This window comes from Anticarsia gemmatalis, chromosome 5 (genome assembly GCF_050436995.1).
Source record: "Anticarsia gemmatalis isolate Benzon Research Colony breed Stoneville strain chromosome 5, ilAntGemm2 primary, whole genome shotgun sequence".
Taxonomy (NCBI): domain Eukaryota; kingdom Metazoa; phylum Arthropoda; class Insecta; order Lepidoptera; family Erebidae; genus Anticarsia; species Anticarsia gemmatalis.
This window is the reverse complement of record NC_134749.1, coordinates 12834584-12857582: the sequence shown is the minus strand read 5'-3', so window position 1 is coordinate 12857582 and position 22999 is coordinate 12834584. Positions and strand designations below refer to the sequence as shown.

The 22999-nt window shown below is 32.6% G+C and overlaps 1 protein-coding gene across 1 annotated transcript in view; it reads left to right on the top strand.

Moving 5' to 3' along the window:
* Positions 1–4685: 4685 nt before the first annotated feature.
* The window catches only part of Ifrd1 (Interferon-related developmental regulator 1), a 255557-nt gene continuing 237243 nt past the window's right edge, over positions 4686–22999 (top strand). Inside the window, exon 1 of the mRNA XM_076114838.1 lies at positions 4686–4862. The gene's annotated coding sequence lies outside the window, so the exon portion shown is untranslated. The remainder of the gene's footprint in view (positions 4863–22999) is intronic.

The window sequence follows — 22999 nt, the reverse complement described above, 5'->3', positions numbered from 1 at the left end:
GTTTCAGAAAATCTTAGAAATATCGAATTTTGTATCAAACTATTACAGATTGAACAACAATGGATATTATGTACAGCATACCACAAAATAACTAAATAAATTTAAATTAAATGATACAAGAAAGGCTTTGACATCTTTTAAAACATCGTAGACGTTTATTATACGAAATCATTAAAAGGTTTGCAACCACTGGCCTCTCTCGACAACCGTAGAATTGTAAATAAATTAGGAAATGACAATGAGGACAACACACATGTAAATATGGCCGCTATTGTTGCATGACGCAGGTGCAAGCTTGTTCACTGACGGGTTAACGTCAAACGTCATGCGCTCATGCATGACCAGTGAGGTGAGGACGCAGTGACGGCGATTGGAAAGGGGTTTGTGTGAAGGAATTCAGATAGAGTAAATCTTATACTACTAAGGTTATTAATGCGAAAGTTTGTGAGTATGGATGTATGCGTGTATGGTTGGTTGTTTCACTTTCAAGTAGTTTCAAGCATAAACTGTAGAACGAATTACGACGAATTAACGTATATTAAATAGTTTGTAACCTAAATTAACACGCAGGATACTTTTTATCCAGATAATTCTTATCAAGCGGATATAAACGCTAGCACAATACTTTAGTAAATTAAAGAAGGAAATTATAGGACGAGATGTTTTGTTTTGAAATCGTAAGTGGCATCCCACTTTTGATGGCGTTTCTTTTATTAAACTATTAGCATTCCGACCACGGCTTTGTCCACATGGAATTTGACCCCCATCGGCAGTTATTAACGGAAGATTTTTATAGGTAAGTACATATTGGTTATGAAAGTTCTCCAATAATTTATTAAATCACAAAACCAGGAGCAATATTAATAATCATTCGTTAAATATTATCACCGTTATTCCACTACAGTATTCCGAAAAATAATATTAATTTCTGTATTAAGTTTCCTTACAAGCTACCGTTTCAAACTGTCACATAACTTTGATGGATTGAGTTCATGAATCTTGAAATGTGAGACTGAAAGACAAAAAACTTTTGCGTAAGAAAAATATACTAGCAAAGATGCCGTTGGGTGAGTCAGGCATATCCAATGTCTTGAGTTTGTATAACAAAAAATGAATCATGGTTTGTAAAATATTATTTGTTTGACTAAGGTTCAGCAATGAGTGAATTTTAATGTATTTGTATGATGTTAGGGATGATTGCAGAGCACACAATATATTGTATTTATTCATTCATACTAATATTATAAATGCGAAAGTAAATCTGTCTGTCTGTGGGGAAATTCAGGTGGCTGACGAATTCGCGGGTAAAAGCTAGTTTCATATATGGTTCTAGGTTCTAGTACAATCTTGAAACCAAAAACCAAACTAAGTTTCCATTCACTCGTAAGTAATTAAGTACAATTTCTAAAAAAGGCTTTACTCTACACCTACTATTACTACTACTATATTAAACTATATCTTTGTAAATAAAAATGAAACACCGAAATGTGCATACGCGCGTAACTTTTGAATAATGAAACTAAGTTAGATAATACGTTTTTTAATACATTTATAACAGTCAGGACAAAGTTCGTATGAGATCGATGAGATCAAAATTTCCACAAGAATGAAATTAACGAGATAAAATTATACTATACCCGGACGAAGTCGGGCTAGTTCGCTAGTTGTTCACAAATATATTCGTATAAAACAGTCAGAAAAGCACCCGTCACTTAAAAACGCTTCCACTACTGGCACCCTACATTATCTCACACATTTGGGGAATCCATTTAAATACATTATAATAAAAGGGAACTAAAGGCAGGTGTCTATGAAATAAAATTACTCTCATGCTACCGTAGTTTTTTATCGGACCCTATACGTTCGTAAAAAACTGCGTTTTTTTGTCGACACATTCTCGCATTACAATTTATAATTTATAGGCAAAGGTGCGTTTCGTTATAACTGGCTGGTTTAAGACTAAAAACAAATAAAAGGAACTATAAGTTTTTAAAATTCGATTACGTAACGATACTGCTGTTTCGTTTTAACGTAATTGTTTAAATCTGTATCTAATTAAATTTTATTTGATGTTTTTGTTAAAATAGAAGATAGGCAACAGGCCGAAAGACAAAAACTGATTCTTAATAATTATATTTTTAGAAAAATTGCCAAATGGAATGCTTTTGCGACCGTCTCGGTCTATCTATGACTTATTTCTTAAAATACTACGTAGAATAGCATAACGTTTTATTTCATCAACGTCTCTTTTGGGCACTAAAGCTATTTTCAAATATTCACTCAACTTTTGTTCCAACTAATTTTTTTTATAAAAAACAACTGACACGATTTAATGGGAGCTAAAAAAATGTTGATAAAAATCAATCAACGCAATGTAGCAGACTACATAAAGAACTAACTCTCTCAAAAGACTTATTTATAAATTCCACAACAAAAATTAATCAACCACGTACATTTTTAAAGCTTCCCCTATTCCTTTATATCCTTAAACCCATACTAAGTTCACCTAATTTTAATCGAGCCAGCCCTTATTCTGCGCTACAAGTACTTTGTGTGGCTTCTTAGACGCCCTACGACTGAAAGGGACTGAAATGTCGACTAATCAATCGCAAAGGGCATCATTGTAGACGGCGACAAAGGGCTTGAGTAGTGTGAGTAGCTTTGAGGGAGGACTGACTTTATTAAAATAGAAGACAGACTTTATTAAAGTAGAGTTAATATAACAAAGATTTTTATATTACGTTTGTGATCTTACTTTGACCTAGGTCTTGTTCAGAAAATTTGCCGATACATCGTTTTAAACAATGGGTAATTTTATCAGCATTACGTAAATATTGCCGAAATGTAGCTAAAATATTACAAAAGTACTATCTTTTTCTAAGTTAAGGAATAGATATAAAAATCAGAATCAGTTCAAAATATATTAATTTAGTACAATTTAATCATCTGCAATAGATGGACACATTAACAACACACGATTTCTAGGTAAGTATTTACAATTCGTATTTCTTTTAACCACTTTTTTTACTTAAGCCTGTCCCACTACTGGGCAAGGGTCTAGTCCCGATATTTTATTAAGTTATTCTACATCAAAAGGGAAATTGATTTATTTCTTCATTGAAAGCTTTTTACATAATTTTAACATTAATAAAGTAATATACTAAAAATTACATCAAAAATGCATTTGCTAAAAACACATAAAGTTCATAGTCACCCTACATTCCCGCGCGTTAATTCATCAGTCCATGTAAGGTCGTCTGAGGGCTCCAACTATTTCCTTCATAGTAAGGTCGACTTTTGTTCGACATGTTCCCTCCTTGCAAATGTCACGTATAGAAGGATATTAATCTAAGGTGTCTACTTAGGGTTGAAAGACTTATGGTTTATACTGGTTTGTTATTAATTATATCAGTGCGGTGTATTCGGTACTAAAAATATTGATTGTTTTGTTAAACTTATTGATTGCCTGCTCATAAATAATTTTATTTAATTCCTTGATTGAACACAATATCTTTTATATTAGAGTTTGTAAATACGAGCCTGAGTTTATTATTGTAAAAGTCAAATAAAAAAAAACTGATTGTAAGTTTGGAAAAAGAGCGACACTTCGAAAATAGATATGACACAAATAAATATAACCCCCGGTTTCTGAGGTACATTTAGCGGTAAACCGGTTATATTTATTTTAATGACACATCTATGTCAATATTATGATAAAATACATCAAAATAATGAAAATGCTTCGACCTTATGAAAAATTTAACTATAACCATAATTTTCAATAAGCATTGATTTGTCTCTTGCTTATAAGTAATTTAAGAGTAACTAACCCTTCAATAACAACCTTCTACTGAAATTCAGTGTTTCACCCTTCAATTTTAAACTGACACTACCATCATTAATGTACCCCAGTAATCAATGCTGCCTACCCCTCGTATAAAACAGGCGTAACGGTTATGAATCAATCAAATACACTATAATTATTCTAAAGACGTGACTCACTGCCTTCAACCCCTTGCGTAAAGGTCGTTGGTTCGAGCCCCCGATCGTGCGTATTTTGCATATGCCATCGGTTTCTGTACGTATAGTACCTATATGATCATTTACGTTAAGTATGACGCATAAAGGTCTATTTGATTGAACAATTTTGCACGAAATATTTTAAAAGTCTACGAAATCTTATTTGCTACTCGACTCGTTTAGTGGATTGCATTTAGAACATGCATTTGGATTTAGTAGTTCCTATTTTAAACAAATTAAAAGAACAATAGCAGAGAGGATCAATAAACATATAGCGGCTCTCATAGACCGACAAATCAACGAGCGAGCACTTGTTGGAAGCAGAAACCAATCACTGAATAGAACTACAAAATGCATTTGGTCTTCTTCAACAATCATTTTCTATTATTCTAAGTTACTACAAAAAACAATTGAAATAAAAAAACATACCTGTTTCGGTCGGGAAGATGGATACCGCTTATCAACCACATAGAATTCCGTGATCAGCAAATGCAAAAACCACTGACATAACGTTTACACGACAGTGTGAAGATGTCGTTAGTGATGTATTTCAAAGTACCCACAATTTTTAACTATTAGTAAAAAGTGATACTTATTGAGGGTAGGTGTAGAAACTCGCGTACGAGAGGACGCTTAGCAGCCATGTCAGTCCACCCGCGATATAGGCCGATGCGTGTTGGTTAAAACGTCATGTGTCAAATAGTTATAAAATCTTTAAAGTTCTTATTGTTTTGAAGACCCGTTTAGTAATTTAGTGTTCTGTGTATAAGCTGTGATTGTTTAACTTTGGATTATTGATGTACGTGTTGAAAGGGATGGAGCTGATCGACGCGGCGTTACTGGTAAGTTTTTTTTTAATATAAATTGAAATTACGCCTTGTGGCTGGTTGCCTTTAAAATGTAGGTTTCGTTTTTTCTTCTGTCAATCAAAATTGAGACCGTTAGATAAATTTAATTGCAGATAGACTACAAACAAACAAAGTATTAGTTTAATAAATAAATAATACTACAAATTTACAAATAACTGTTACTTTTCAATGCAATAATAGTACTAGTTTGTTATAAACAACGTCAAAACGAAGAATTGACTGACTGAAAACGTACCTACAAGGGATATGTTGCGCGATTTTCTACATGTAAAATGTACTGAAGAATAATTTATTCTACGACGCCCGCTTAAGACGCTGATCAGTACCCCGATTCTGTACCACTATCGACTACCGACAACCGGCTAGCTATCGAAATTTTGACATTTAGAATGTACTGCCAAAATGTTTCCTACGACACCCATCAGAGGCGCTGATCAGATTTTCATACAAAATTTCTCGATGACAGTTCGGTTGTCGGTAGTCGATAGTAATAGAGAATCGAGGCACAGATCTTCATACAAAAAATTCCGATATCTAAACGGTTGTCGGTAGTCGATAGCCCCTACGAAGTCTACAACATAAGCACTTTCACTTTCATCAAACAAACAATTCAATAGCATATAATCCATAAACTACTGTAAGTGAAGCAGTAATTTACAAGTCGCAGCAACTTGGCTGAGTTCACCGGGTCACACAGTCTTGCTGTAAAGGGAACGATTTTATCAAATGTCGCTTTCTGCTCGGTGGCCGGTCGTGACTTACCTTATGTGACGCTGAGTGGTATAATGCGTAAAGTAATAGCGGGAAAATTTGTTGAAAATGTTTGTTGAATCATGAGATGGCTAAAGTAAAGATTGAAGACCAAATACTTATAGCTATGTCATTTATACTATAGACAACATTAAATAGCCGTCTCTCCTTATTTCTGAAGATAATTAGTAACCAAATAATATCATTAATAAATTGATATACATACAATCTCTACAGAACTGTAGCCAAAAATAATATAATGCCATCAAAAACATTCTGTAAAAAACCTCAAGTCTCGCCGTAAAAAGTTGTGAGATCTATATAATACCAAGTCGATTAATCTATTTAGTCTCTACTTAAAGGACCTTCTGTCTTAAGTTATTACGTATGTTATTATCATGCCAATTTTTAAAAAAATACCTTTAAAACAAATAAACCGACCTGGCCATCGCATGATTTGATTATTAGTGTGTATCACACTACACAGCACAACGAGAAGTTAATGCTCCTGAAATGTTAATGGCGAATTTGTGTTTTCTTGCGATGACCAAGTCGATCTATTTGTTTTAAAGGTATTTTTTTTTAAATTGGCATGATAATAACATACGTAATAACTTAAGACAGAAGGTCCTTTAAGTAGAGACTAAATAGATTAATCGACTTGGTATTATATAGATCTCACAACTTTTTACGGCGAGACTTGAGGTTTTTTACAGAATGTTTTTGATGGCATCTCACTTCTTTTTGTAGAGCGAACATAAGTCCAATTTGTATGGAAAGACGTTTTTTTTTCATAATTCAACATATTTTCCTATGGGAATGTTGTTCAGTTTCATGGGCTAAACACCCTTACCCACCCTATACCCCCTCCCGTTATGCCTCATATAGTAGGTACCTATTTACACCTATTTATTTTTATTTTATTTTCTACGGTAATAATAATTCATTCACATTCATTAACTGCAAATGTAACCTTGTAATCTTATACATTTATATGGGTTTTACAAAGTTATTGTTGCAGTTGGTGTATTTAGAAAACTGGACCGAAATTAGAAAATATTAGATTTTTCCCATGATCAAGACACTAAACCCTATTTGTATTCTTAATTTTAAGCTTCTAAGTCTGCTAGAAGTACCTTAGACTTTTGATGATCGGTGAGTCAGTGAGTCAGTGAATCAGTGAGTGACAAAATTCAAAATTTTAACAACTTGTCATTCTTAAACTACTGGTTCAAATTGACTGAAATTTTAAATATACCGTGTTTATACAATGACTGATTAGTTGTTGAAAATCCAGGCTTCTTGTTTTATCCACAACGAAATTATGGGGGGGTCAAAAATAGCCCGAATTGCTTCGAGAAAAGGATGTTACGGCCGTGCCGCTTTTTTTTTGCTCGACTTGCGGGGGCACTTCCGTGCCCCCAGATATTACAAAACCGACGTTCTAGAATATACAGTCTTATAATGTTAAATTTTCTATATAAATGTTAACTTGTATCAGTATTCAACCTATAGATTCCCGTTTGCAAGTAATACAACAAAACAATTGGGCAAACCAAGAAAACTGTAGATTTATGTTATACTCGTAATAATATTGTGACTACGCTATTATTATAAATTAAATACATAAATAAAACAAAGGACAAAATTGGAATTGTATCTACCATTTACCTATCAGTGTCGTATATTCTTATGTATCGCACCACACACAAAAATAGCTCGGACAAAGAAGTGGGCGAAGCGGGAATGATGCGAATGCACTTACGATTGTTTAATTTAAGAAAGGACTTCACTTTTAAGTTTAATGAGTCCCGAGATATGGCCGGCGCAATCATTTATTGACTAGTAAACCTTTAAAGGATTAATGGGAGTAATCAAAGATTTTATTGTACGATTGAGCTGTTTTGTTGTGGGTTCGTGTTTCGTTACATAAAGTTTTAGATAGTCTAGTAAGAAAACTATAAGGTGTGAAGTCTTTACGAGGGGAATAAACAATAATATAAGGCTCGAGGCGTCCTTAGTGCGATGCTTAAGGTATTGCCCGCGGTGGTTTACTTCCGAGCCGAAACAAATATTTGTGCAATCTACAAATTGTAGTTTAAAGATTAAAGCCTGTCTTTTAACATTTTCGTAACACAAGTCTTTAAAAAAGTAATCATATTAGTACGATGGTGATCTGCAGAGAAGATTTGCATCTATCTAGTGTGAATCCGACGCCGCTAGTCGCCTCCGCATCTTACAGCCGCTCTAACAATGCTTTCACCGTGCGCCATGTACATTTTTCTTAATAGCACTGCGATCTTAATAGTTATTGATTACACATCAAGTATGCACTGAGCATTTGTAGCTTAATATTGAACCTCTAGCCAGGTTGTCCAGCAAGCGTGGTGAACACAACTAACTTAACCTTTCTTTATTATTAGAGATCGTCAAGCACTACAGTGCAACAACATCCCTTTTTTTTTAACAGACTTTAAAAAAGGAGGTTCTCAATTGGACATCATTTTTTATCTATTCAAATGCAATGTCTTTTTGACCAAATATCGAACTATTTTGGAAAATAAAACACACGGTGTGTGATTTAACACAGGCCACCCACAATGATCGTGTCCGATCACCCCTTGCGTCTGTATCTATGTTCTATCTATCGGGTGATTAATCAGGACACGATCAGATTGTGACCACCTATGGCTTGTGTCATGTCTCGATGTAGGAGATTTGTTGTGACTGAATGTCCTGCATCGTTATTGATTTTAATACATGTGTCATAATTTTGTGTAGTTTTAATATGATTTAGCCTCTTGACCACTTATTATCACGGTTTGAAAATAGGGTATATTCCTAACTGTAGGAATAAGTTTACTTAAAAAGCATAAAAAATACTTTTCATATGTCCGCCTCACCTATTATGTCTAAAAATCAATACTGAAACTGCGAATGTATAATTTTCCTTGTAGTATTTTCATTTTTACTTTACATTAGGCCAACAAATGTAGGTGGTAACTAATAAATTAACTACAATTCTACTTCGATTATATTATGTTGCATCAAATAAAAAAAATAAACTAAAAGTTTGATTCCACAAAAGTCGTGTTCAAACTTTTCAATGTCGCTATCCATAGTCGGTCCAATATTTCGATCATTTGATTCTTGCCTATCGTGTCCAGTTTCATAGATTAATCTGCAGGGTGGGGACTGTCAGGCGCCACTATTTATACTATTTATCTATTGTTCGCCTTTATACGTACATATAATCAGTCAAAGAAACGTCAACTCCAGACTAATCTATCGAGTTATCATCATGATTCTAATAATACGAAACAAAATTCTTCTTAATCTTAGATTCTAACAAATCCTTTTTCCGATTCTAAACGATGCTGTGTAACTTCATCAGCTTCAATTTTGCCATTCTGTAACAAAACAATTAATACTTATGAAAATTGTCGCATTTACATACAGTTTCTTCAAAGAAACATTGAAATACAAGTCTACATTTAAAACAAAACACAATCAAACATCATTCCACGACTCTCATCGATTGCCGACGTTATCGTTCAGTACTCGAGACACTCAAAATCTGTCGGCAGACGGTTCGCAGATAAGGTGAACCTTTTAAAACCTCCCTATCAAATAATTCTCCCGAGTTTTATTATGACAAGGGTGCAGATGTTGATTCGTGACGTTCAATTTATTAAGAAATGTTGACTTTTTATTTCGGTCGGGTTTTATGGGACAGAAATAAATTAGCGCCGATGGGATGATTAGTTTTTGTGGGAAAGGATTGGGAAGTGGACGATGAAAAGATTTTGATTTCCTATTTTTATCATTTCATGTATTGTATATATTTTTTTTTACTAGAGTTTGTATCAGGCTTAATTGAGTTTATTTGCTATGTTGAAAGTAGACCTGTGGAACTAATATGCGGTAGTAATTTCTTGGACTTCAGTGCCCTCAAAAATCCCACTACCCCATTCCTCAAAAGAAATAACCTGGCTATTCGTTACTGTGCTGCTCCCTTACGGTTATCAGCTAAATTCGGTTTGAACTAAGCCGGCTTATAGAATGCTGAGATAAAGAGGTTTCTTCTAATATTGGTCCAGCAGTTGGTATCCCACAGATACAGCTTCTATAAATTCCCATGAACTTACGCTAGCAGTAGGCTGTAACTACTTGTGAGTACAACCTTAATAAATCCAGATAACGATCTCTTAAACTCCATACATCAATAAAAAAGCAATATAATAACTACCGATATTACAAATTTTATCTCCACATCGGACATTAAGACATCAGAGACAAAAAACTAATTAAACTGTCGAACGCCTTCAATAAAATAATAATACCTTAATGAATATTCAGTATTAATAAATCATGTTCGTGAAACTTCGGGTGAGTTCGGTTACATTCGGCTTATATCGCCAATGTGATGGTGATTCGTTCCGGTAGATGTCACTAGTTTGATGTATGGTGTCGGTTGCATAATAAATGAGTGTTATCTCATTATCTGATTTTATCTTGTGGGCATTTTGCTACGCCCACGTTGCATGTGAATTAATAAACAAATAGCAAATGGCTTTTTGAGTGCAGTCTCGATTTTCAGATTAAATTGTCCATAATGTCAATCGCCGATATTACTCGGGTTAATCAAGAAAGTGAATAATTTCGATACCTTTACAAAACTTCAACATACAAAGTAGTGCACAGTTGTTAAGTACGCATATTTGATGTACGTTTAGTTTTATAAATTAAGTAGGTTTAGAGACCGTTCCCGAGCTGTTAGATTATCAACGAATCAGTTCAGATCAGTTTTTTTTGGCTTATCTTAATGCATCAAACGTTAGACTAAAGGAAAATAGAATAAAACATATTCGATTTCATATAAAATATGAATTCTACACACCAAACACAAAAGTTACTCGAGTTCAATTACTGAAAACAATTAAAAAATGGCCGATAAAAAATCATCTATACAACGAACAGATACAACCGATAGCTAACATGTAATTAAACTTGAATTTATGTGAATCGAAGACATTATGACAGTCATAAATAAAGGCGAAGCGATCAAATTATACGATAGAGAATAAAAGAGAGTACTAACGGATAAAGAACTGTTCACACAAAGGAAACTTGCGTGAGTCAGTTAATTTTGTGTATGTGAATATAGCAATAAAGCACTATACAAAAGGCGATAAATGACAAGAAGTGTGTGACGATGTCGCTGTTACGTTTTCGACAGGACTAGTGCGCGCGACAGTTCTTTGTGTGTGTGAATGTAGCAACAAGCCGCTGCGCTGGGTCGAAGGCGAAAAATTACCAAAGAGGAACTTGGCTGAGAGAGCGATAATGTCGCTGTTAGGTTTCCGACTAGTCTAGTTTGTGGACATAACTCTGTATGTCTTAATATAGCAACAAACCGTTCGTGCTAATGTTTTTTTTCTTTTCTGTTTTTAACACATTAATGTCCCAGGCAAGGGTGTTCGCGAGAACGAGGAAGGGGTTTGACCTTAATTTCACCACACTGGCCAGTTGGCGAGTTGACGATTTTGCATGCCCTCAAGAAATGTACAACAAATTTTAGGCATGCAAGGTCAATCCTTTTTGTCCATAGCATTACTTATTTATTACTTTTTACACCTTCAGCGGCTTGTTGACTAACTAAAAGACCAGAATTAACGGCATAATATAATATAATACTATACCACCAAATCATACTATATTGGCACCGATTTCCCTGAGATAATGGTAAGTTATGGTGAAAGAATAGCACGTCTGTCGCCAATAGTAGGACATAACTCGGAATACGGATAATCTATACTCGAAAATGTGTGAACAGTGCCTTAGTTTGAGAATGGATGCGCCTTTCATTAAAATATCAATTGATAATCTTGTAGTTATGTTTTAATTACTGTTGCAATGTTGCTGATAGTTATCGAAGGGATTCTTAATAATTTGTAAGGCAGTGTAGTGATACAAGTTCTAAGTTAAACACAGTTTATGTAACAACAAGAGCTTTTTAAAACTAAAAATAATTCTAAGATTTTTGTCATGCCACTGCTTGATAATTGAGAAGAGAAACATATAGAAATAACGATCTAGATTTTTCACTATGGTATTTGCTTACCATCGACTGGTACTTTGCAATCGTCTCCAAATAATGTAGTAAACAAAACGCAAAAACGACCATTTTAATAGAAAGATTTTAATTTTTAATAATTGTAAAGCGAAACTTATATAAGCATTCCAATTGATCTATTCTAACGCCCAAAACCAAAAACTTTATTAGAAACCTATATCACAAATACAGACAACAAAACGATTTAATTTTATTATTTCCTCTCACTCCATAATACAGTCGTGAAATGGCTATAATAATACGAGCAAATGCATTTAAAAATACTCCATAAATTATGTTTTATTGCACTTGGAATCGTTCGTTGTGAAGTCGATCATAGAGGTATAATGTTATTATGATATTCATGTATGGAACTTTGTACGTATTAATTATTAAAGAGTACAATTATGTATGTATGCAATGTTTAGAATGTTATTGCTTGAAGGGATAGTTATGGTATAGTTGTAAGTTATATTAACTGCTCCGCAGTAGTCTTAGGTTCAGCATCAATGTTAAGCATCTCGGTGCAAATGCTACTTAAGATTTTATAATTTAAATATTATTTTATTTCCACTTCTAATAAAAAGTCACAATTACAGTTAACAAAGTTACCTTTACTTTGAAAAATGTAGGTCACAAAAGTATTAATACTCAACTCTAGGTCATTTGTTGTATACGTTTTACATAATTTATCCTAGGCAGTTTCAATGACACTTTCTGCCTGGTCTAAACCTTGAGTAAGTCAGTTGCATATTATTATCATTAGTATTTGAGAAATTTGATAAACAATGCTCGACCAAAACCTTCGTTTCCGTTTAAATTTAATTTTGTTTTTAGTTTGGATTTTTCGTTTATTCGAACTCAAAATTGAATTCTCTTCAAACTGTTCAAACCGAGTTTAAGAATCGTAATATTTATCCATCGCGCGATTTCAATAAATATTCTCTCACCATATCTTCATGACCTCAATTTGTACAAAAACAAGATAAACCAATCTCTTATTATCTTAATTTTATAATAAATACAAATTACTTGTGAAATACAAACCATACATTAAATAAATCGCAAACATTCATTTTAACTTTAAATACACATAATAATCTTATTTTATACGATCGTTTCATTTATCTCGAATTGTGTTTTTGAATTAATTAAATTGTTAATGAGCTTCATTGAATTTATTCTTTTGATATTTATTGAATGTACGCTGTAATTAAAACTTGTTTGCGAAATGTGTTTTTGAAATATTTGTTATTTGAATAATGCTTTTCGAAATAAAATTTTGATGATAATGAGTAGTATTTTTTTAATGACAACTCACACACTAGGAGTTGTTCTGGTGTCAGGGTCTTAAAACAATTTGTACGAATAGTAAAAACAAAGTTTAACCAAACCCAAAAACGTAATAAAGTAAAAAATATATATAACAAAATATTGTATTGCAACTTTGATTTACTTCAATACAACAATTGATGATAGCTAAGCTTATACAGAATTGTGCTAAAAAATAACACAAGTTATTTTTATCCTTCGAGCAATATAATACATCACAACCTAATAAAAAAGCCTTAGAGCAAACAGCAAATAAAATAATAGTGTGAAAACCACAGGGCTTTATCACAATACTTTAACATTATCAAATAATAAATAAAACAAATAAACTGCGGCTCACATAAAACGTATCAACAACATAATTACATTTCTAAAGCTAATTCAATGAAACATTAAACTTGAATCCTTGGTAAAGCTATATATTTCCTTGGCAATAACTCGGACTCGAATAAAAATAAAACAAGGAACCGCGGCTGTAATAAAGAGGTAATAAATGCACTGATACGTTTTAAATTCAACGAATACTCGAAGAACAAACATTGGCTGTGAAGACGCCATTATAAGTAGCTAGATTATATCTGCGACTTTGCTTGTGCAGAATTTTGATCGTATATTAGATTTTTGTAATCGACTTAAACGAATAATGTATAGCACAGTCGGATGGGAATAAATTTCCTATATTTGAAAAAGGGTTAACTTGACTTTGACTTAGACTTAAAAGAATATGTATGTATCTTTGAATGTCCATCAGCGATTATCTCTGAAACTGCTTTATTAATAGGCATTTCGTTAATTTAATCTACTTTTTTTGTATATATGGTACCGTAATTACAAACTAAATTATTACATGAGACAAACAGCTGAAACGCGGGCACTTTATTTTTCATTTAGTCCTTTATTTCTTACACTATTAAACAGATTCAAGGTTAAATAAATAAATCTTTTTCAGTATGAAAACAGTGACAAACAAACAGACTAACATAATATTTTTAACAATATTATTAGCGGTATAAAGATAAAAGAACTTCAGATTAAATAAGGACACTCATTTAAAACAAACACGCACCTTTTAAGTCGTTTTATTGAATGTTAAAATACAGTTTTATCTTACATTTAAAGTTATTAACACTTTGAAACAAGTGGAAACGGTAATGTAGCTAAACTTTTGAAATAAGGATTTTTCCGTTTTTCAAAGTCGCTGTCACAGCTGTATTCCAGTTGTAATCAATATTTGTAGGAACTTGGTACCTTAAATAAAGTCACCCATCCATAGACCAACCTTGGCAAACGTATCTTAAACTCAGAGATTGATCAGCGCGTCGTGTTACTTAGCCTTTTATAACATACCAATGAATTTTAAAAGCCGTGTTGCTATTAGAATCAATTTACTACTTGTTTTAAAGTCAAAGCATAATATCGTAAAGAAACTTTGCATGCATTTTTAAAGTCATGTATGTATGAGAATTAGTTGCTAGTTGCTTTTGATTCAATGTTTTGTAAGGAAACTTTGCATGCCTGATAGTTCGATTAACAGTTTTTTAAGAATTAATCTCAGATATTGACCAGGGTGGCAGACCATTTTAACTCATTCTCCACCATAATTATTATTCTCTATCTTTTACTACCTTCGAAATTTATCAAACGCGCTTATTTTAATTTTGTCTAAATAAAGTCACTATTTAACTCTACTATACTTTTAACTAATAAAATCAGTGGCATTTTAAGCGGTCCCTAGCTTTAAAAGAGTGTTTTTATTTTATTTTTTACAAAAAGCTTAAACAATATTGCGTTAGAGCGAGCCACTTTAGTGCGCATTTGAAACTTGCTTTATTTTTATTTTTTTATTGCATTTATTTAATTTTGTACATGCACTGTGCTGTGGTTTAATACTAAGGTATATTAACAACCAAAATTATAAAAATATAACTAACTAATGCCTTATGTTTTTTCTACTTTATAAAGTTGTGCTTAGGATCTTTCATCGCTCTTATAAGCTTGTCCAAATCGGTTCGGTCTTTTAGATAATCTAAAATAAGCACAATCGAATAAACACATTTTTACATTTACAGTATTAGTAATACACTAGCTGACTCGTGCAACTTCGCTTGCGTCACATAAGAGAATCATAACTTTCCCCGTTTTTGTAACATTTTTCACTGGTACTCTGCTCCTTTTGGTCGTAGCGTGATGATATATAGCCTATAGCCTTCCTCGATAAATGGGCTATCTAACACAGAAAGAATTTTTCAAATCGGACCAGTAGTTCCCGAGATTAGCGCGTTCAAACAAACAAACAAACAAACAAACTCTTCAGCTTTATAATATTAGTATAGATAATAACATTTTTGACTTATTACTATAAACGTGTATGCATAAAAACAGCAAAATAACAGACACTATAATTTAACTGTGGTAACAAAATGATTGTTAGATAAATGAGTAAAACCTGTTTTATTAACAAATGTAAGATTAAGAAGAAAAATAAATAAAGAAAAAAGAGAAATGAGTCAAGTAGTCCTGAGCATATAATATAAATTTACATACACATAATAATATATATTTTTGCTCACGACTATACAGAATATACAGAAACTATTAACTAACGTGGTCGTTCTCAATCAATTTACAAACACAATTAACTTAATTTTACAACAACTAGATGAAACTAAATTGGCCATTAACTTTTCAACCAATTTGCGATTTCAATTTCAGTAACTAGTTTAATTATTTTATGCTATAGTGTTATTGGACATCGTCCCAATTTTGGAAATAATAGACTGTGATAACATGCCATAAAGAATATAATGTTAACATAACATTAAAATTTTAGTTTTGGATTTCCGCCTTTTATTAATTTTCACACACATTTGTCCAGCAGTGGGACAGTAATAGGTTAAATTTTCTTATTATTGTTGACTGCATTTATTTTCTTTATAGCCTGAACCTTGAAATGGTCAAGCATCCCAAGGTAAAACACATGTTCTTGTGTAATATTTAATTATACTAATAATAAAAAATATGTTAACTCGAAAACAAAGACACCACTGTCTACAGATATGTTAGGTCTACGATTTTTAATTCCATAATAAACATTATGACAGCAATACCGTACTTTAATTTAAATCACAATTAAATAACTAACCCTTATACCGCTATAAGGTGGGCCGGCAAAAAATAAAAGTAAAAAATGGCAACATTAATGGTAAAACGCCATTTAAATACTTAATTGTGCGTAGGTGGCAACATTAAGTGAGTACGCGTTAACAGTGTGTATTTATTGGAATGTTTAGCGATCATGTTGTGAGGTTTTATTGCGAACAAGTGATAGATGTTAATGAGGTTTGCTCGTTCAATGATCGAGTCCCTCTGTGATTTGAAGACTAGCGACTATTTTTAATTTTTGTTTTAATTTTATGCGTCACCTGAAAAGTAAAAAAAGCATTGTTAAATTAAGAAAAACATATTAATATATGTTTATTTTTTATTTTATTTTTTTTTTAATATAATAAATCGAAATAGTTTTTATTTTCGGTCGTTTAAATAATTTTGATTTTAACGTTCATCAGGAACGAATTAGAAGTAAAATTCCGAGGTAGGTTTTTTTTCTTCGCAGGTTCGAACCCGAGGCAACACACCAATGACTTTTCGAAGTTATGTGTGTATTAGAAATAATTATCACATCCTCCAACGGTGAAGGAAAACATCGTGAGGAAACCTTGCATGCCTAAAATTTGTTTAAAAAAAGCATTCATTGAGGGCATGCAGAGTCCCCAACCCGCATTTAGCCAGCGTAGTGGACTCATGGCTTAACTCCTTCCTCATTACGGGAGGAGACCCTTGCCCAGCAGTGAGACATTAATGGGTTAAATTTATTTATTTATTATTAGCTACAGTTTACCCAAAGAAAATCAAAGTTCTTGTCGCAACAAACCAACAGACTGAAAATAAAACTTGATTGACATCGCTCAATTCACACCTATTATAAAAACAAAATGACTTAAAAAAGCACTTTTACAACTGCAAAATACGTCATCAAGCTACAACTACATTAATTCCACAAGCGGTAGAAGATAATAGCATTACATTTTATACTGATACAGATTTAATAAACCATAATTTGGTTTAAAAAGTACGCCGAGCGAAACGTCCGGCGGGTGAATTTTAATTAGTACTTTTAAACGAATTTTTCAATACAGTACTGTTGGGAGAGAATGATATTTTGATTGCTAATTTCTGTTGAGATATTTTTTTCGTCTAGATTTGTTTGCCTTTTTAAGTAACTTTTTCGTGAAAAAAAGTTCTCGCCTCTGTGATTATTCGGTTAATTTCTACATACATAATATCACAGCTGACAACCGAAGGTGTATGATCCAATATGAATAAGAAAAACACCACAAAGCTTTTTCCGACGCAAGAACCGAACTCAGGACCTCGTGGTCAGCAGTTGGATACCAAATGCGCAAAAAAGATAGTTATTATTATATTTATTTTTATTTACTCTCCCTACAAATACATTGCACAAGCCGGACTTAACAGCGTTGCATATTTTTCTTTTAGAAAACAGTAAAATTTACTCAAATTGCATTACGTAGCTTTATGAACTTAAATCTAATTTGCTCTTATAATGAAGGAAGGTCTGGGCCGGGGAGTAGGTTTTATAGTAATAATAACGTTTTTTTAAGTAAAAATATAAACACAGAGAAAATTAGTAGCGTGGCGTTTTGGTTACTTAGTTTTTTCTTAAGTAAAAGAAAAACAATGCGCAATTTTGAAATGTGTAGTTTCGAAATTTTACTTATTTGTTTTAAATAAAGTCTTACTAGGAATTTGAACCCGGATTCTAAGGTCTTCATTAATAACAACGACCCTAGATACCCTGAAAGCCATTAATCAATTTCGATCTATCATCCAATCCTGTGTTCTAAGAATTTCAATTGACCAATCAAAGCAGTTCAATTTCATCATTGATACTTTCGTAGAATCGTAGAGAACAATCATCTTTAGTCACTAATAATTAGCTAAAGTATCATATAGTTTTAAAATAAAACCGAGAAGATAAACACTTGTAAAGTATTTTGGACTTTTCTTCTTTAATTTTTCATCAGTATCATCGTACACAGCTATTTTCAATCCACCGCAGGGTATAAATCTTGCGTTTATGCCAATTATCTCAGTTCTGTTCTGACCAATATGTATCCAGTTTCAGCTTAGCCTTTCTTCCAAACTATGTTGGAGTCGGCTTCCAGTCTCACCGTTGCAGCTGAATACCAGTGTTTTACATGGAGCCACTGTTTTAAATACGAGTCATTGTTTCAGGTCTAACCTACCTGCGCGAGTTATTAATGACACTGACCAAATTTTGGCCAACACATTTTTATTCACCCGTAAAATAATATTGTTACTTGTATTATAGAAAGCCGTGGTCGCAGGCTGACTGACTGAGTCAGTACAGGCCAGTGCAACCTGCGCCGAAACGTTAGGCATTTTAAGGTAAAATGCGTGTTCGTGTTAATTCCCGTATTCTATTATACATTTAACATGCAACGCGAGAGTTTAAAAGTTAGAATATTGTTACTTTTTATCTATTTATCTCGGGCTTATGATTTTCAAAATAACTCAGCTTTTTACCAGGCTACGAGCGCCAACCCTACATTTATTTTTCCCTTTTTACTGCGGTTTATCGAAACACCATTTAATTTGAAGTGGTCAGCCACAACGAACTGTTTGCACTTACGACGTACATTTAAAACGAATAAACGTCGTTATTTTCATACCAGCCCGTGTGGTTATGAGCCGGATTTTGTTTTTATGTTGATTTTAATGCGATTTTATTACAGGATATTTTTTGAATTCTAAGAAACTTTTAAGTGTGAATATTATAATAATGTCAAAATGATACCGAAAAGTAAATATGTGCTACGTATATGGTGCCTGCGAAATAAGACGACTATAGAAGCATACAATTTTAATTGTGGTTCCAAGTCTTTCTTGTCATAGAAATAAAAATACTTAGACTGTTATAAAACTTATTAATAGTTAAGTTACTAATGGAAAATCTGCCTCTACTTATTCTGCAAAACTCTACTTTTAGATAGTAAATCCATAGTCGATAGCCATGTCAGTTTCCGTGCTGTTGTCAACGTGGTCGCCCGGTAGGGATGTCGTGGGATCTATTCCCATACGATACAAATATTTACGCAATCTAAAAATAAGTACTTGTAGTCGAGAGTTTAAAAAAAACTCATTAAGAAATCACAGTGTTTTTATTACTCGGATCAAATCTCTATCGCAATCCGAATCTAAATCGAGAGCATATAATTTGACGGTGTACAAACTACTTCATCAATAGCCGTACCCGCGGTATATACCCTCGGGGCTTTTATCATCAGATCTATATTTCATATAATTTCTTAAGAGAAACCTCTTGATGGGGAGATGTCTCAATAATAACTATTAAATAGAACATCTCAATTAAAGGCCACACGCCGCGTTACACCGCAATTTTTCTTGGAAGTATTAGGGTGTGTTGTGATAAGGCTGATTGTTAGTGGCTCACTTTGATTTCAAATATACTAACTATAGTTTGTCGCAAAAGTTATTGTTTGAGTAAGAGATGTTAGTCGTAATAAATACTAATTCTTTTGTAATGTGCCATGGTCAACACCTGTTTAATCATAGCTTCTCGGTAAGGTGCGAGGATAAGATGTGAAAGAGTCAAACGAAGTTAGGAAGCATCGTAGCAAGTGGCGTTCTGTAGTCTCTGCCTACCCCTCTGGGAAAAAAGGTTTGATTTTGTGTGTATGTCACATGCCTGTTTCTAAAGTTTCAAAATGTCGGATATACATATATTTTAGAATTTCTAATACAAATGAAAAAGCAGAGAGTTGAAAAAATCTCGAAAAAGCAAAGAATTTGCCACAAAAAAATTGTTACAAATTATCAGCCTCATATAAATAAACATAAGTATTGAATATAAGAATATAAGCCGTGAAGCAATAAATCCGAGCGCCCTATAATTACCGGTGCGTTCATTAATAATGCATAACTCGATCAAACGTTGTTCACATTTGAAGCGTTCACACTTGGCGTATTTTAGTTCGTCGTAATTATAGAGGTTTCATGTTAATTTTGTGTAGGCTGTGTTTTGACGCTGTGTGGAAGTTGGAACTTTAAATCAAGGTTTTAGGGACAAGATTACCTTCTTTATTGATGATTTTAAAGCTTTATTTAATTTAGGATATGTATGGATGTGAATGAAGCGATGAAAGTTTGTAAGTATCATACCATGTGTCATTCTTTGGTTTCTGCCTACTCTTATGGGAACAAGGAGTGATTTTAAGTATGTACCTAGGTACATATGTAAAACTTTTAAAGTAAATGGATATGCTTCTTTTCTTATTTTCTTATATATTTTTTTCTTATTAATACATCAAACGTTTGCATTATTGTGTTTACACTCAGGTGGCACATAATTTGCTGATACAAATTTAAAGCATAATACATCAAAAATACAATATTAACCTTTTGAGTCTGCATAATAGTAAAAATAGTATTGTTTTCTCCCTTTTCCTTTCCGTTTATCCCTTATTGTTTCCTGATATTCTGAGCAATTATCGTATTGATGAAAGCGTTTAAACTTTAACTATTAATTAAATAAAGTCAAATAATTCTTCAAAAAGCAACTAACAAAAATTACAAGCGTTGTCTCAACATATTATAACCTTAGTATCGAGTACACTCATGTTATTTTGTAAATTAAAACACGCCCCGGCACGCATAATCGACTGAATAAATACACCGGCCTTACTAATGGAACTAGATTCAATTTACTGATATAATATCTAGTTATTTGATACTCTTCCGAAGCCTTATGTGAGCGAGGTTATTTTAGTATAATATAACTGATAAATATTGACTGAAACAAATATTTATGAAATACTATCTTCCGCTTGCTACTTCGCCCACTTGAGAAAGACACAAGAAAAAGAGTAAAAAACATACATCCACCCTCACAAACTTTCGTATTTATAATATTAGAAGATTTTTTTTGTTAAGTTTTTAGTCCTCACAATATTGTCCCAAAAGCCATTATCAAAACATAAAACCATTTATAAAAATTATTAAAACGAATCCATGCTATATTCCGTAAAACAAGAATTACATACTTTATATTCAAATAACTACTAAAGCTCCTGCTGTATATTTATTTAAAATTTAATTTTTCAAATATATTTTAACATAATATATGTTCTTATAATAATGTAAAAATATTATTTGTCCTAATATGTCACAGGATTCTTCTTATGCAGGGACGTTTGATTTCGTTCGAGAACTTATAGTAACAACATCGAATTGATTCGCATTTAAAATGTTAATTCGGCTCTTAAGTTGGGAACACGTCTACATCGCAATGAACAATGGGACAGGGTCGCATCTTGTAGATTTTATCTAACAATATATATTGAACGCTCTTGCGAAACTAATATGTTGAGGTTATGTTCGTGAGTCGATGTTTGACGTTGAATGCTGTGTTATGATGGTTACATATTGTGAGTAAGATATGATACAAACTGATGTAAGACATATTTTGAGAGCTTAAGAAAATAATGTTTTTGTAAAAAGGCACATTTTGAGAATTTAAACGTGCATGAAATAATCCGATACACGCGTATTAAATAAAAAATAAATCCAAAAAAAAAAACAAACTTTATCATCAAATCGTTAAATCCCAGCGCAATACATATTATTATGTTTTCATATAAAATAATGACGGAATCTTAACTCACACTGCTGAAAATACCACTGAAAACTTAATAAGTTCTCAGTCAAAATGAGCCATAAATTCATAAACACATTTCGAAGCCCAACTCCACTACGTTCTAAAGCTGAAAGAAAAAAAATACAGCCTAACAACTGGTAAAACCGCGTGATAAAACTAGCAGGAATTAAATACCATCAAAGTATCATGACTCGTCACTTACAATCTTTTATGAACTTATTAAGTAATAGATTCAACTATTGTTAGTTTGATTGTGAATATAATACATAATTGTGTATTGTTATACACATGTTGCATTAGTGATGGTTTCGATACATTAATGAAGAAGACACGTGTGTCAATATTTGTTGAAGGTTTTGTTTCCTGCTGTTAGAAAAGTAATAGAAGTCATGAGAGTAAATTGTATAGATAGATATTGTTTTCTATAAAGGACTATGGGCGGAATCGTCCCCACCCATCAACAAAATGAAATGTAGCTCAATTGATATATCTTGGCAAGACGAAATTTTTATACTATGGCGACATTGCCCAAATGCATGGGGTTCTCATAGTATATTACGTTTAAAAAAATATCTCGTTAACGTATTATTGACGACTTGTCAAGATGCAATATAATGATAAATAATGCGTGGCTAATAAGAGCGCGAATACAATCTAGACATGTTAGATCGCGCATATATTATTCGTATGTGCTAATAGATGGGAATACAACTGATAGACATAATATTGCACACTATTACTGTACATGCTTGACGGGCAGTCGCACTGTAGGAAGTTGTGCTCATATCATATCCATTATATGGTACATGGGAATAGGTCGTCACACAGATTTTAATCTGCCAGCGCATCTGTTAGACAGCATTATAATTGACGAGTAAAAATAATTATTGAAATATGAAATCAATAACATGTATTAACCATATTAATGGAAATGATATAAGTATATACATATGAGTTAGTACTGTAATATAACAACAATGTTAAAATAACTTACAAATGTAAAATAAAAATATACGTTAAATAATAATTACAAATTGTTTTTTTTTAATACATATTCCCACTGATTTATCAAAAACAAAGGATTTTAATTAAATAGGGGGCACTTTATGAACACGTTGGTATCAGTTCCATGTT